The 15,878-nt window shown below is 47.5% G+C and overlaps 1 non-coding gene across 1 annotated transcript; it reads right to left on the bottom strand.

Annotated features, from left to right (window-relative positions):
• Window positions 1–2,271: 2,271 nt before the first annotated feature.
• Window positions 2,272–2,354, bottom strand: trnai-uau (transfer RNA isoleucine (anticodon UAU)). Its single transcript has one exon. It is a non-coding gene; the product is annotated as a tRNA-Ile (tRNA).
• Window positions 2,355–15,878: the final 13,524 nt, after the last annotated feature.

Genomic DNA, 15,878 nt, shown 5'->3' on the forward strand with positions numbered 1-15,878 from the left:
TCCAGTGCAAAGAGCTGTCTATGACCGAGTGTTGCAGACTGGCACACCCCAACGTTCAAGACTATGTGCTGTGGGACGGCATTAAAGCTTGGGGAAGCCACCATGGAGTCTCAATAGAAAGGCGACAGACTAAGGCCCTAGTACAGCGAGAGGCTGGAACCTGTGTAAAACCGCTCGGGCTGTTTGCACCAGAGAATGTTTGATGTGTAATGTAAATACTGTAAATATAACCTGTGCAGGCAGGGATAGTGAGATACCTCATGTACTTTATTGAAGGAAACTGATCTGTATTGTACCTTATGTAATATTAAAATTGAACTGCTTTGCAATATAATTGCACAAATTATATGAATAAATTACATTTTGTGCAAAAGAAAGCAGCTTTCCTGTCAACACACACCTTGTCTCAGGGCACAACTTTCCTGTGATCTTGTCATACCCAACTTCGCTCTATATCTTCTGACACACACACTTTACAGTCTGTCATTTCCAAAAACAAGCATTCTAAAATCAAAAGACCTTTTGTTTATTTCTCCTTTCTTTTCATTTCTCCTCTATTCTTCTCAATCACTCCCTTCAACAGTCCTATTCAGATCAAGGTGGAATGTGAATAGTGTCACAACTCACCTCTGACACTATTATTACCCTTCTCTTCTCTTGTCTTATTCAATGGGAAAGTTTTATTCACCAGTCTGTTGCTGTTTTACACTCTTGCCATACCATCTGGTATTGCATCCATCTGAATTCTGTGCTTTCATGGCCTTATATTTCTTTTCCTCTTCTGGATGATTTGTTTGCTTCAGTTCCATTCAACCAGGCTGGACCACAGGGAAGCTTAGAACAAAGAACAAAGAACAGGACAGCACAGGAACAGGCCATTCGGCCCTCCAAGCCTGCGCCGATCTTGATGCCTGCCTAAACTAACACCTTCTGCACTTCCGTGGCCTATATCCCTCTATTCCCTTCCTATTCATGTATTTGTCAAGATGTCTCTTAAACGTCGCTATCGTATCTGGTTCCACCACCCCCATTGGCAGCAAGTTCCAGGCACTCACCACCCTCTGTGTAAAAAACTTGCCTCGCACATCCCCTCTAAACTTTGCCCCTCGCACCTTAAACCTATGTCCCCTAGTAACTGACTCTTCCACCCTGGGAAAAAGCTTCTGACTATCCACTCTGTCCATGCCGCTCATAACTTTGTAAACCTCTATCATGTCGCCCCTCCACCTCCGTCGTTCCAGTGAAAACAATCCGAGTTTTTCCAACCTCTCCTCATAGCTAATGCCCTTCAGACCAGGCAACATCCTGGTAAACCTCCTCTGTACCCTCTCCAAAGCCTCCACGTCCTTCTGGTAGTGTGGCGTCCAGAATTGCACGCAATATTCTAAGTGTGGCCTAACTAAGGTTCTGTACAGCTGCAACATGACTTGCCAATTTTTATACTCTATACCCCGACCGATGAAGGCAAGCATGCCGTATGCCTTCTTGACTACCTTATCCACCTGCGTTGCCACTTTCAGTGACCTTTGCCTTGGGTGGGTCCACGTTGATCCATTACATTCAGAATCACCTCCTTGAAATAACTCCATAGTACAACTACAGTAAACACACAGAATCTGCTTCAAACACTCCTCCACATTTTATCTGTTCTGACTGTCAACACCTCCAGCTCTTTTGTTTAAGTGGAACCCATCAGGTTTGTATAGGCTCCTTCTATTCTGAAAGCTGTAGCACTGGTTCAGGGAATTCAGCCCTGTTTCTCTACTCTAAAGGCTCAGCCATGCTTGATCTGCGTGGTATTTTGCTTTTATTGCAACGTTACAAGACCTCCAATCCTCTGGAAAATGATGGTCAGACCTTCCTCTATTTCTTCCCTGGCTTCATTCAACAGCCTGGGGTACATTTCATCTGGTCCTGGTGATTTATCCTCATTCAAGGATGCTCATCCCATTAAGACTTCCTCTCTCCTTAAGTTATCACGTCCAATACTTCACACTCCTCCTCCTTCATAACAATATCTGCATCACCCCTTCATTTGAGAAGACAGTAATGTATTCATTAAGGATATTGGCAACATCTTCCACCCCGATACAAAGGTTACATTATTGATGTTTTCTGTGCCCTCCTGTTTGCTCAGTTGCCTCTTCCTCTCCTGTTTTGATGCAACATCTTTGGGTCCATTGTTATTTTGCTTGTCCATGTTCTTTCCTGTTCTCTCTTTGCTCTTCACCGCCTGCTCCCAAACGCCTCCAGTGCAGTCAAAACACAAGGTGTCAGAAGTGGGATTTGAACCCATACCTCCAATGGTGACTGCGATATAAACGCAGCGCCTTAGACCGCTCGGCCATCCTGACAGCCTGCCGGTTATTATTAATGCTAAGGAAATTATTCATTCTTTGTGAAAGTATTTGTGAGATTGTGGAAATGTCTGGAAGAGGAAAGACCAGCGGGAAAGCTCGGGCCAAGGCCAAGTCTCACTCCTCCCGGGCTGGACTGCAGTTCCCGGTGGGCCGTGTTCACAGGCTCCTGAGAAAGGGTAACGATGCTGAGCGTGTGGGTGCCGGAGCCCCGGTCTATCTGGCTGCTGTGCTCGAGTATCTGACCGCTGAAATCCTCGAGCTGGCCGGTAACGCGGCCCGGGACAACAAGAAGACCCGCATCATCCCCAGACACCTGCAGCTGGCCGTCCGCAACGACGAGGAGCTCAACAAGCTGCTGGGAGGGGTGACTATCGCTCAGGGCGGGGTGCTGCCTCATATCCAGGCCGTGCTGCTGCCCAAGAAAACCAGCATTCAAGAGCTCCCAGAAAAAGTAAAGCGGCCAAAATGTCATCTAATAAACCAAAGGCTCTTTTCAGAGCCACCCACAGTCTCTGTGAAAGGACTGGTTACTGTCAGGAGGGAATCAGTGATGGAGTTATTGTAACAGTGGATTGACCTGTTTCACATCTGTCCAGGTGTGTTTTCAGTTCCCTCTCTGGATTTCGCTCTGTTTCTCTGCTCACACATCTCCCCCTCCAGTAAAGTGAAGAACTGAACTACAGGGTGTCAGAATCAACAATTTAATAAATCCCGCTGCCTTCGATTTGATAAATCCCGAGACCATCCCGGTACATTAACGGGAACTGGTTCGGAGCTGATGAATTAATTTAATAATGGAAGTGTCCGGGTTAATTCTCTGTTTTTCATTTGGAAGTTTGAATTGTGTTTTTTTTTTCTCTCCGGTGATCTGAGCGCCACTTCTCAATGAGAATCTGCTCCCAGAACAGAGTAAATGCAGGAAGAAAGAGGCCATTCTCGGGCTGTGTGTTTCTCTCCTAACCTGATCTGTTTAGACTGCACTTTTCCCAGAGGACGGAATCAGTGAGAGTTGTGCACACACAGGAGCTGAGTCCACTGCAGCGCTTTAATATGTGCTTTCTCCCCGGCCCTCCCTATTCTCCGGACACAACGTTGTTTGTTCCCCCGGCGGCGGGGTAGAGTCGGGGATTCTCTCCCCGCAGTGTCAGTGGCTGCAGCCCCGGGGAACTGGCGGTTTCAGTCAGAGTGACCGAGCTACCTTACAGGACTCTCCCCCTGAATTTGTGAACTGAGACTACACCGAACACATCCCCAGTTAGAGTGAGGGCCGGACATCCTTCTGTTTTATTACAGAGAGAGGGGAAAGGGCTGGGTGGAGGGGATCTCAGCGAGTCACCAGGGATCCTGGATTTACTCCAAATCATTTCCATGTGGAATCTGCAGGCGGGGCCGGGACAGGGATCATTTGATCAGGGGATCAGCTCTTTCCTGAGAGATGTGGGTGGCTCTGAGAAGAGCCTTTGTGTTCAGATGTTTACATGTTTCCCGCGCTCTTTCACTTCTTTCCAGACCCTGCTTTCTGAGCCTTCGCTGCTTTCGGCTTGACCTTGCTCTTCCATGTCTGCACTTTCTTCAGCGCCTTTCCGCCCGCCGCACTCTTGCCTTTTTTGACCTTCTTCGCAGGAGACTTTTTCTGAAGCGCTGCTTTCTTCACCGCCTTATTTGGCGTTGCCGCCGCCTTGCTGCTCGTTTTCTTGGCTGTTATTTTCTTGGTTGTCACTTTCTTGGCTGCTGGTTTCTTCACCAATGATTTCTTGTCTGCTGGTTTCTAACGAAGGATTTATTGTCTGCTGGTTTCTTCACTAAAGATTTCTTGTCTACTGGTGTCTTCACTAAAGATTTCTTGTCTGCTGGTTTCTTCATGAAAGATTTCTTGTCTGCTAGTTTCTTCATGAAAGATTTCTTGTCTGCTGGTTTCTTCACTAAAGATTTCTTATCTGCTGGTTTCTTCACTAAAGATTTCTTGGCTGCTGGTGTCTTCGCTAAAGATTTCTTGGTTTCTGGTTTATTCACTAAAGATTTCTTGTCTGCTGGTTTCTTCACTAAAGATTTCTTGTCTGCTGGTTTCTTCACTAAAGATTTCTTATCTGCTGGTTTCTTCACTAAAGATTTCTTGGCTGCTGGTGTCTTCGCTAAAGATTTCTTGGTTTCTGGTTTCTTCACTAAAGATTTCTTGTCTGCTGGTTTCTTCACTAAAGATTTCTTGTCTGCTGGTTTCTTCACCTTCTTTCCCACTTTTCCCTGGGTTTTCCTTCTTGCTGATTTTGAAGGAGCCGGAGGCTCCCTGTCCCTTGCTCTGCACCAGGGAGCCTTTGTTCACATTCCTCTTGATACTTTGCTTGATTTGGGTCCTGAGCTTCTCCACATCGACACCGCTGCTACCCAGAGCCTTCTTTATGGCGGCCAGGGACATCCCCTTGCGATCGCTGAAAGCCGGCACAATCTTGAGGATCTGTTCGCCCAACGGGAGACCGGCTGGCTTGTTCTGGGGAGCCGCCTTCTTCTTCTTGGGGGTCTTGACTTGGGCAGCGGCGGCGGCTGGAGGAGCCGTTTGGGCTGCTGCACTATCGGTCATGTCCGGGACTCTGCACAAATTCTCCCTGTTAATGTGAACTGGGTCAGAAATGAAGCCGGTGATGGTGGCACAGAGCAACTTCAAGGCAGAGAGAGGACGGGGCGGAGACAAGCTGCTGTCAGCTCCCGGCTCCTGCTGTCTCTCTGTGTTTCTCTCTCCTCACAAACTCTCCAATTCCATTGAAATTCAGAGACTCCACACTTCCAGACTAGATCTTTCCTGTCTCTCACTCCAGTATGTTTGCTGTTGAAAAGCTTTCACTCGGATTGAGGACTCCATTTTCCATTTCACCTGGTTTTATTGCTGCACTGACCGCCCTCTCTCACCCCTCGCTGACATGTTCTCCACTTTTCAACTGAAATCTTGAAATAAAAAAAAAATGATCCCGCATTCCCACTTTGGGGCTGAGCAGGGAGCAGGGCGGTTCTTTGACTGGAAAATCATTTGATTTTACACAAGAATGACTCTGAAATCCGGCGATGAGAGCGGACCCACAAACACAGTGGCTTCAGACTAATCCGCCCTCTCCTTTAATACAATCTCTCTTCCACAATATTCACATCTGCATATTCACAGGACAAACTGTTCCCTGAATGTAGAGTTCCCAGGCCAGGTTTTCCCCTCCGCTCAGTCTGTGCTGCGGATTCTCGGGGGTGAGTTGTATTTTCTCAGCTCAGCCAGTGTTAAACAGTCTGGGGCCGGCGCTCCGAATATTGTCTGTTAACCAGAGTCCGCTACAAGAGCCAATCACAGTTGTGACTTTTTTTATTCGTTCATGGGATTTGGGTGTGAGTCCAGAACCATGGATCATAATCTAAGGATACGGGGTAAACCTTTCAGGTTGTCCTTTCTCTCTCTGCCCCTCTCTCTCTGCCGACACCCACCCCCGGTCTCCTCTCTCCCTCTTACTCTCCTCTCTCTCTCTCCCTCTCTCTGACAGTTGCAGAAAGCGAGAACTCTCAGCTTTTTGGTTAGTCTTTTTTAAAAAGTCGCAGCCGTCAGTTTCACAGCTGACAGGTGCTTTGAGCAGAGACAGCACTACCGAAACTCGGACAAGCTCGGGTTTTTCTGGAGGGCCTTTAAATGAAATCAGAACTGCCGGAAAGCTCCGAACTTGTCCGAGATTCTGAAACGTTGTCTCTGCTCTAAGGACCTGTCAGCTGTGAAACTGACGGCTGCGATTTGATTGAAAGTCAGACTGGTCTGGAAGAAGAAGCCAATGGGAAATTTCTCATCCCTGAAATTATCAGTCACGGACCGAACTGTTTTCACGTGGATACTGGTGTCCATGCACAGACATGTTGCCAACCCCTGTTCTTCACACAGACTTACCAATCACACACTGATCAACGCCAACAAATAATTTGACTTTTTTATTGAAGACTGACAATACTATATACAATTTACAGGAGAGTATTACAGGCACATCTTACCGGGGATCATCCCATCTCCTACTCTGTCACATACTGTATGACATCACTTCCTGAAGTGATGATGCACACACGAGTTACCAATTCCTTGAAACAAAGAGTAGGCATAAATGGGTCATTTTCTCATTGGCAGGATGTGACTGGTGGAGTGCCACAAGGATCAGTGCTTGGGGTTCAATTATTTACTATCTATATTAATGACATGGAGGAGGGGGCAGAGTGTAATATATCCAAATTTGCTGATGATACAAAAATAGGTAGGGCATGTTGTCATGAAGACATAAGGAATCTCCAAGGGGATATAGATTGGTTGAGTGAGTGGGCAAAAATTGGCAGATGGAGTTTAATGTAGGAAAGTGTGAGGTCATACACTTTGGTAGGAAGAATCAAAATGCAGACTATTATATAAATAGACAGAGACTCCAAAAAAGAGGGATCTGGGTGTTCTTGTGATTGAAACACAAAAAGTTAGCATGCAGGTGCAGCAAGTAATTAAGAGGGCAAATGGAATTTTGGCCTTTATTGCTAGGGGGTTGGAGTTTAAAAATAGGGAAGTCTTGTTAAAGCTGTACAGGGTGTTGGTGAGGCCACACCTGGAGTGCTGTGTACAGTTTTGGTCCCCGTATTTAAGAAAGGATATATTGGCATTGGATACAGTCAAAAGAGATTCACTCGGCTGATTCCTGGGAGAAAGGGGTTGACTTATCAAGAATGGCTAACAAGTTAGGCCTTTAGACATTAAAGTTTAGAAGAATAAGGGTGATCTTATTGAAATGTATAAGATTCTGAGGGGGCTTGACAGGGTAGATGTTTCCACTAGTGGGGGAATCTCAAACTAGGTGACATAGTTACAGAATAAGGGGACAGTCATTTAAAACTGAGATGCAAAGGAATTTCTTCTCTCAGAGGGTAGTGAATGTCTGGAATTCTCTACCCAGAGAGTTGTGGAGGCTAAATCACTGAAAGCATTTAAAGAGGAGGTAGATAGATTTTTGAAATATTGGGGAGTTGAGGGCTATGAGGAGCTGGCACGAAAGAGGAGTTGAGGTCTGGGGCAAATCATCCCTGATCTTATTAAATGGTGGGGCAGGCTTTGGGGACTGAATGGCCTACTCCTGCTCCTATTTCTTATGTTCTTATAAGGGGTCTGCAAAGAGATGTAGATCGGTTAAGTGAGTGGGCAACAACCTGGCAAATGGAGTAAAATGTGGGAAAGTGTGAAATTGTCCACTTTGGCGGGAAGAATAAAAAAGAAGCATATTATCTAAATGGTGAGAGATTGCAGAGCCCTGAGATGCAGAGGGATCTGGGTGTCCTCGTGTATGAATCGCACAAGGTTAGTATGCAGGTACAGCACGTAATTAGGAAAGCTAATAGAATGCTCGTGTTTATCGCGAGGGGAATTGAATACAAAAGTAGGGAGGTTATGCTTCAGCTATACAGGGCATTGGTAAGACCACATCTGGAGTACTGTCTACAGAACTGGTCTCCTTATTTAAGGAAGGATGTGAATGCATTGGAGGCAGTTCAGAGAAGGTTTACTGGACAAATACCTGGAATGGTGGGCTGTCTTACAAGGAAAATTGGACAGGCTTGGCTTGTATCCACCAGATTTTAGAAGAGTAAGAGGCAACTTGATTGAAACACATAAGATCCTGAGGGTCTTGACAGGGTGGATGTAGAAAGGATGTTTCCTCTTGTGGGAGAATCAAAAATTAGGGGTCACTGTTTAAAAATATGGGGTCGCCCATTTAAGACAGAGATGAGGAGAATGTTTTTCTCTTCGAGGGTTGTGAGTCTTTGCAGTTCTCTTCCTCAAAACGCAGTGGAAGAAGAGTCTTTGAATATTTTTAAGGCAGATGTAGATAGATTCTTGATAAGCAAGGGGGTGGTCAGGGGTAGCTGGAAATGTGGGTCATCAGTTCAGCTATGAAATTATTGAATGGCGGAGCAGGCTGGAAGGGCCGAGTGGCCTACTCCTGCTCCTAATTCATATGGTCGTATGCTTGTATGTTTGTATAAAGCCCAAGATGCCATATATTTTGCTACTACTCTCTCAATATGCCCTGCTACCTGCAAAGATCGATGCACATGCATCCCCAGGTCCCTCTGTCCCTGAACACTCTTTAGAACTGTGACATTAAGGATACATTGCCTCTCCCTATTACTTCTGTCAAAATGCATCACCTCACACTTAACAGTATTAAATTCCATCCGTCACCTCTCTGCTCATTCTGCTAGCCTATCTATGTCCTATTGCAGGCGGTTCATATCATCCTCACTGTTTGCCTCACCTCCAAGTTTGGTATCGTCAGCAAATTTTGAGATTCTGTTCCGTATTCCAAGATCCACATATTTTATACATAGCAAGAAAAGCAGTGATCCCAGCACTGACCCTCGGGGAACACCACTGTCGACCATCCCCTAGTCTGAAAAGAAACCATTTACTACAACTTGCTTGTTTCTGCCCTTAATCCAATTTTTTAACCAATTGGACACTGACCCTCCTATTCCATGAGCCTCAATTTTGTTAACCAGCCTTTTATGTGATACCTTATCAAATGCTTTCGTAAAATCCATAGAAACAACATCCACTGCATTTCCTTCATCAAACTTCTCTGCTCCTTCATCAAAAAATTCAATTAGATTAGTGAAGCATGATCTGCCTTTTACAAATCCATGCTGGATATCCTTAATTAACTCAAACCTCTCTAAATGTCCATTGATATTTTCCCTGATTATCATTTCTGAAACCTTACTCAGCATTGATGTTAAATTAACTGGCATGGAGTTGCTTGGACTGTCCTTACACCCATTCTTGAATAAGGGTGTCATTTGCCACTCTCCAATCCCCTTATCCAGGGAAGATTGGAAGATTATGGCAAGCCCTTCCTGGAGGAGTCTGGACATGCAAGGACTCAACTACCAGCAAGCGTATAAAGCAAAACCCAGGCTCAGGGCCTTCAGTTACCCCTGGAGGGGAGTCGGAGAGGCAGCGGATCCTGTGCGGAACCACAGTTCAGGAAAGATGAGAAGGTCATTGTGAGGGGACAGAGGAGATTAAGTTCAAGGTTTCCCAGCTTATAAGCAAGTGCAGAGACAAGGAACGGTGCTGGGGCAAATAATAGGAAGTTGTGATCGGTTGGAAGGCAGGAGTGATTAAATGACAGAAGAGATGATGGTGCAAGGCAAAAGTCAGGGAAACAACGAGTAACATTTGGCCGGCACAGATACCAGGAGTGGGGTTTGAACACACACAGACATATATTCATTGGATTTTAAGTCCAACGCCTTAACCACTCAGCCCTCCTGGTTCATTAACCTGTTGCTGAAAATGAAATTTAATGTGATCCGGGTGACATCTGGCCTTTTACAATATACAATTATGACTCCTCTCCCATGCTAAATTGGACCCTTCATTACTTATGAACCTCAATTGGATCACCCCTCAGTCTAGGCTTCTCGAAGGTGTAGGGTCCCAACTCTTTTAGTCTAACTTGATAACGAAGATGTCTTACAGTGGGAATTAGTTTAATGTCTCTCCTCTGTACCCTGTCAAAAGCCTCAATATCACCCATCATGTGAGGAGACCAAGACTGGATACAATATTCCAAGTGAGGCCTGACCAAGGTTTCATAAAAGGACAAATTCGGGACATCTCAGATACTGAAGGAGTCCGTGTCCAGAAGCAGCAAGACCTGGACAACATTCAGGCTCGGCCTGCTAAGTGGCAAGTAACATTCACACCACAAAAGTACCAGGAAATGACCATCTCCAGCAAGAGAGAATGTAACCATCTCCCTTTGACGTTCAACAGCATTACAATCGCTGAATCCCCCCCCACCATCAACATCCTGGGGGTAACCATAGACACAAGCTTAACTGGACCATTCATACAAATCATGTGGCAGCAAATGTAAAACAGACAGTGAGAATTCTGCAATGAATAATTCAGCTCTCGGCACGAGGTGAAATGCTCATTAGGAGAGCTGGAAAAATGGACTGGTCAGGTGTGCAGAAAAGTGGCAAATGGAATTCAACTTGGAGAAGTGTGAGGTGATGCCTTTGGTGAGGTCAAACACGGCAAAGGAATACACAATTAATGGGAGAATACTGAGAGGTGTAGAGGAAGTGAGGGACCTTGAAGTGAATGTCCACAGATCCCTGAAAGTAGCAGGACAGGTTGATAAGTTGGTTGAGAAGGCTTATGGAATCCTTTCCTTTATGAGCCGAGGTGTAGAATATCAGAGCAGGGAGGTTATGCTGGAACTGTATCAATCATTAGTTAGGCCACAACTTCAGTTCTGTGTGCAGTTCTGGTCACCTCATTACAGAAAGGATGTAATTGCACTAGAGAGGTTCCAGAGGAGATTTACGAGGATGTTGCCAGCTCTGGAAAAATGCAGCTTTGAGGAAAGATTGGATCGGCTGGGGTTGAATAGAGGAGGCTGAGGGGAGATTTGATAGAAATGTATAAAATAGTGAGGGGTCTGGATAGAGTGGATGGGAAGGGTCTATTTACCTTAGAAGGGAGGTCAATGACTAAGGGGCATAGATTTAAAGTGATTCGTTGAACGATTAGAGGGGAGATGAGGAAACGTTTTTTCACCCAGAGGGTGCGAGGTGTCTGAAACTCACTGCCTATAAGGGTAGTTGAGGCAGAAACCCTCAACTCATTTGAGAGGAGTCTGGATGTGCACCTCAAGTACCTGAACCTGCAGGGCTACGGTCCAAATGCTGGACAATGGGATTCCGCTGGGTTGCCCGATTTTTGGCCTTCCTGTGCTGTAAACTTTCTATGTTCAATGATTCTATGCAGAGACAATGGGCCGAATAGCCTCCTTCTGCACTGTAATAATTTTGTGATTTTTGCCTCTCCAAAACTTGTCCACCATCTACAAGGCACAAGCCAGGATGAGTGCAGCTCCAACAATACTCTAGAAACTCGACACTGTTCAGGACAAAGCAGCTGCCTTGATTGTCACCCCATTCACCACCTTAAACATTCACTCCCTTCACCACTGACGCACAGTGGCAGTAGTGTGTACCATCTACCAGATGCACTGCTGCAACTCACCAAGGCTCCTTCAAAAACACCTTCCAAACCGAAGACCTCCACCACCTTGAAGGACAAGGGCTGCAGATGCATGGAACCACCACCATGTGCAAGTTCCCCTTCAAGACATACACCATCTGATCTGCAACAATATCGCTGTTCATTCACTGATGTTGGGTCAAAATCCTGGATCTCCCTTCCTAACAGCACTGTGGGTGTACCTGCAACACATGGAGTGCAGCAATTCAAGAAGGCAGCTCACCGCCACCTTGTCAAGGACAATTAGGGATGGGTAACAAATTCTGGCCTTGCCAGTGTCGCTCACATCCCATGAAAGAATATGCCCCATCTTATATGCAATTATCCTCTGAATGCAGCCCAACCCCCTATTTGCTCCAGCTATCACTTCACAGCATTGTTGCTGTACCTTTAGAGATCTGTGCACTCGAACATCCAGATCTCTGCTCAAAATTATTTTCTTTCTCCACCTGCTTTAATGTTTTTCCCTGAAGGGTGTATGAATGTTGAGCATTCGCCCTGTCCACATGAATAACACTGCACGTACCCAAATTAAACATCATTTACCAGTCATGAACCCAATCTCCCAACACATTAAGATCAGCCTGAAACAGTCAAGCATCGTCTACAGTCTGAACACTCGCACAGATCTTCAAATCATCTGTAAATTTAGAGATGGTGCCCCCTGCACCTCCGTCCAGATCATTAATAAAAATAATAAAGAGCAACAGACCCAACACCGATCCCTGTGGGACACCACTGGTAACTGGTCTCCAAACAGATCCAGATCCATCTGTAACTACTTTTTGTCTACGTCGTGCCAGTCAGTTCCCAATCCAGATCAATATATTACCACTGATACCAGGGACTTTAATCTTATCGAGAAGCCTCTTGTGTGGAACCTTATCAAAATCTTTTGGCTGAGATCCGCGAATTGAGCACAGGCCGGGGATGAGGCCTAGGCCTGTCCTGCTCTGTGTGTGGGTCTCAGGAAGGCACAAGGTGAGAGCAGCTCACTGAGCACAGGCCCTTCCTGCTCTATATAGTGCTCAGTACCTCACCAAATGAGAATAACTAACACACCACAGGCCAGGGAGCCTCGGCCCATCATCCCCTGATTGTGGTTCAGTGCCAACCAGGTCAGATCAGCTAATTCAGCACAGGCTGGAGATGGAAGCTGGATCTTTCCTGCTTTGGGGGCTCCGTACCATACCAGGTGTGATGAAGTAAAATACCACAGGCCGGGGATGGAGCCTGGGATTTTCCTGTTCTGTGTGGGGCTCTGTACAACACCGTGTGAGATGAACTATCATCCCTCAGGCTGAGGAAGGAGCCTGGGCCCATTCTGTTCTGTGTGGCTCCTACAACATTGGGTGGGTTCAGTTAACTCAACACAGGCCATGAATACAACCAGGCCCTTTCCTGCTCCATGTGGCTCAGTATCACACCAGGTGACATCAGCTAACACAGCCCAGGCGGGGCTGGGGCTGGAGCCTGGGCCTGTCCTGCTCTGTGGGCTCAGTAACACAGCCCGGAAGATGAACTTTTTTCAAAAGACTTCAGTGTATTTAACTCTGTGCCCAACACTGTGAGGCAGCTTTCTGTGTTTATAAAGAGTGTAATTTATTGACTGGTCTCTTGGATCTTGGAGCAAACAGGGTAACAGACAGAGGTCTGTGTGCAGAGGGTTTGGGGGTGAGCTCTGATTCCTAACCCTTTCTGGATTGTGAGGAATAAAGAATGAATGAGAGAGAGAGAATGTGGGAGAAGGGATGATGGAAGATTTTGTCCCTGAACCTGATTAAAAGTGGCTCAAACGCAAGATAATATTAAGATATCAAGAGCAGAACATTAACATAATCTGAGTTCCGCGATCTGGTCGGGTCCCATTCCCCTGAAGTGAGGAATGAACGGGTGGGGAAATTCCGCCTGGAGTTATATTTGTCTCCAATGAAGATGAGCTCACAGTGAGGATGGAATAGCTCAGTTGGGAGAACACTAGATTGAAGAACCAGGATACAATCCCTGGTTTCATCAGTTTTAATTTGGTGTCTCCTTCATTTTAAGTAGAGAGAATCAGAGGGGAGATTTTCCACTCTTGACCCCATGGGCTGAATTTTAAACTAACGGTGCGGCTCTCGGCAGAGGCACCGGAAGCAGGTGTCGTCACCACACGAGTGAAATGTGGCCGACCGACTCCGATCACGGAGCAGCCGACAAATTAATGAAGGGGAGGCGTGGGGCTCATGTAAACAAGGACCAGAGGCAGGGAACGAGGTGCCGATGGCACCGACATCTGACACAACGGCAGGTGCTGGCACCATATTTAAAGGGCTGCCAGCCCTGCATTCACTGCTGCCTGGTTTAAAGGAGTGTCTTCCTGAGAGCCCTCTGCTGTCCCAGGACCAGTTCTGCTGCCTCTGATGCCCCAGGACCCATTCTGCTGCCTCTGTTGCCTGATGGGTAAGGAGCTGAAAGCGAGCCTGCAGTGACCATGGTGCCACGGTTCAGCGATGCCACCCTGCAGGTTCTCCTCCAGGAGACAAGAGAAAGGTGCAAGATCCACTTCCCCAGGGATGGGAGGTGGAGACCTGTCCACCTGACCAAGCAAAGCTGGCTGGAGATAGTAACTGAGGTCAGCAGCCATGGGTTCACCCCCAGGACATGGATCCAGTGCAGGAAGTGGGTCAATGACCTGATCCAGGTTGCTCAGGCGACAACTCAAAGCACTTTGGACCCTTTGGACATTGCATGTGGCAGAGTGAAAGGGAATGTTTAGTGGAAAGGGAGTGACCACCCAGTCATGTGTATTGGGGAAGGGCAGCAGGACATGCTGCCTGAGGCTTGGCTGCATCTCGGTGAAAGGTGCACGTCAGTCATTGTATAAACTCACACAGTCCCTCGAGAGGGGCCACATGCAGGAGGAATACGTGTGTCCCCATCATGGACTGCTGGACTATCACCATCAGAGATGTTGGGCTTGTCCCCGCTGGGAGACTAACTTTGTTCATCATTGTGTCTGCAGGAGAAGACATCCCACAATTGGAAAGAGCGTGTCAAGACTGGCGGTGGAGTGCCTTATCTCCGTGTCCTCATCCCGATGGAGGAGGAGGCCATGGAACAGGCCGGGCAGCAAAGCAGCTGCTCCATAGCTGATGGAGAGACAGGGGCATCTACCCAAGAGAGTGAGTGAACATCTCCTGGGGCACAAGGGAGCATCCGCTGCAAAGGAGCAACACTGCTCATCTGTTCACCACTGCATCAATGGAGCTGCACAGTAGGGGTGGTTGGAATGTCACGATGGGCAGACCGTAACCCTTCAATGTCCCTGTTTTCTCATGAAGGCCCGGATGAACGACAAAAGCAAAGAGCTGGAGAGACTGGGAGACAGCCGGACACGTCTGAGGAGGAGGAGGGAGCCTCAGATGGTGCACCATCACATCATTCCCCTGCACCCTCCACCAGAACAGAAACGCTCACGCAAACTGATGAGCACATCACAGACAGGCCCGGGCAGCTGACGGAGGCTGTGACAGCCGAGGACACTGACAGTTGGTGGTCTGTGGGAGGCCAGGCCCACACTGAGCCCCAGGCTGATGACATGCCTCTGGTGTCACCAGCAACACGGGAAATACCGCAGCTGCAGCGAGAGGTCAGGTAACATCTGGCAGAGTTGCCAGAGGCTATGTGTACCCAAACAAGGATGGTGGAGGATTCCATCCAGGCCTTGGGTGCTGCACTGTCTCTGATGGGGGGGGGTGTCTGGCTTCCTCCATTGAGAGATTGGTGACTCTCATGGAGAGCCAGATCCAGCCGATCAATCAGTGGCTGCCAGAGATGTTCGCAGACCTGCACTCCATCACTTTGTCCATGAGCTCCATCCAGCGGTGACAAGGTGAGAGGGGGGACGAGGCACCTGAATTCTCCACCAGGTCCACGTCCCTCTCAGGTCAGCAGCGAGGTACAAGTGTGTCTTATAAGGGGGAAGAGCAGCTGGCTGCTACATCTGGGGTCTCCTCTCAGGGTGCTCCTGGTGTGGACAGTAGCTCGAAAGTCCCTCTGCCAGTGACACCAGTGATGCCAGTGCCTCCATCATCCTCGATGACAGAGGGGGGTCCCTGTACCTGTGCAGGAGGCCCTTAGTGTGCCGGGGCCCTCCAGGCCTCAGGCAGCCAGAGGACGGCCACCAATGTCATCCCAAGCCATGGGGCAGCAAGATCAGCTGCCTGTCTCCACCTCAGCTGCCAGAGCAGGGGGAGCACCACGTAGGAGCTCCCGGAAAAGATTTAAGAAGAGCACCTAGATTCACTGAGGGGTTCACGGGTGAATGTACATTCCAGATGGATAGGGTTGTGTTTGGTGTCACACAGAATAAAGAAATGATGTTCTCTCACTCTGTCTCCTTCTAATTGTTGATGCCCTTTGGGACTTAATTTAAA

The sequence above is a fragment of the Heterodontus francisci genome, unplaced genomic scaffold (assembly GCF_036365525.1).
Source record: "Heterodontus francisci isolate sHetFra1 unplaced genomic scaffold, sHetFra1.hap1 HAP1_SCAFFOLD_51_2, whole genome shotgun sequence".
Lineage (NCBI taxonomy): Eukaryota > Metazoa > Chordata > Chondrichthyes > Heterodontiformes > Heterodontidae > Heterodontus > Heterodontus francisci.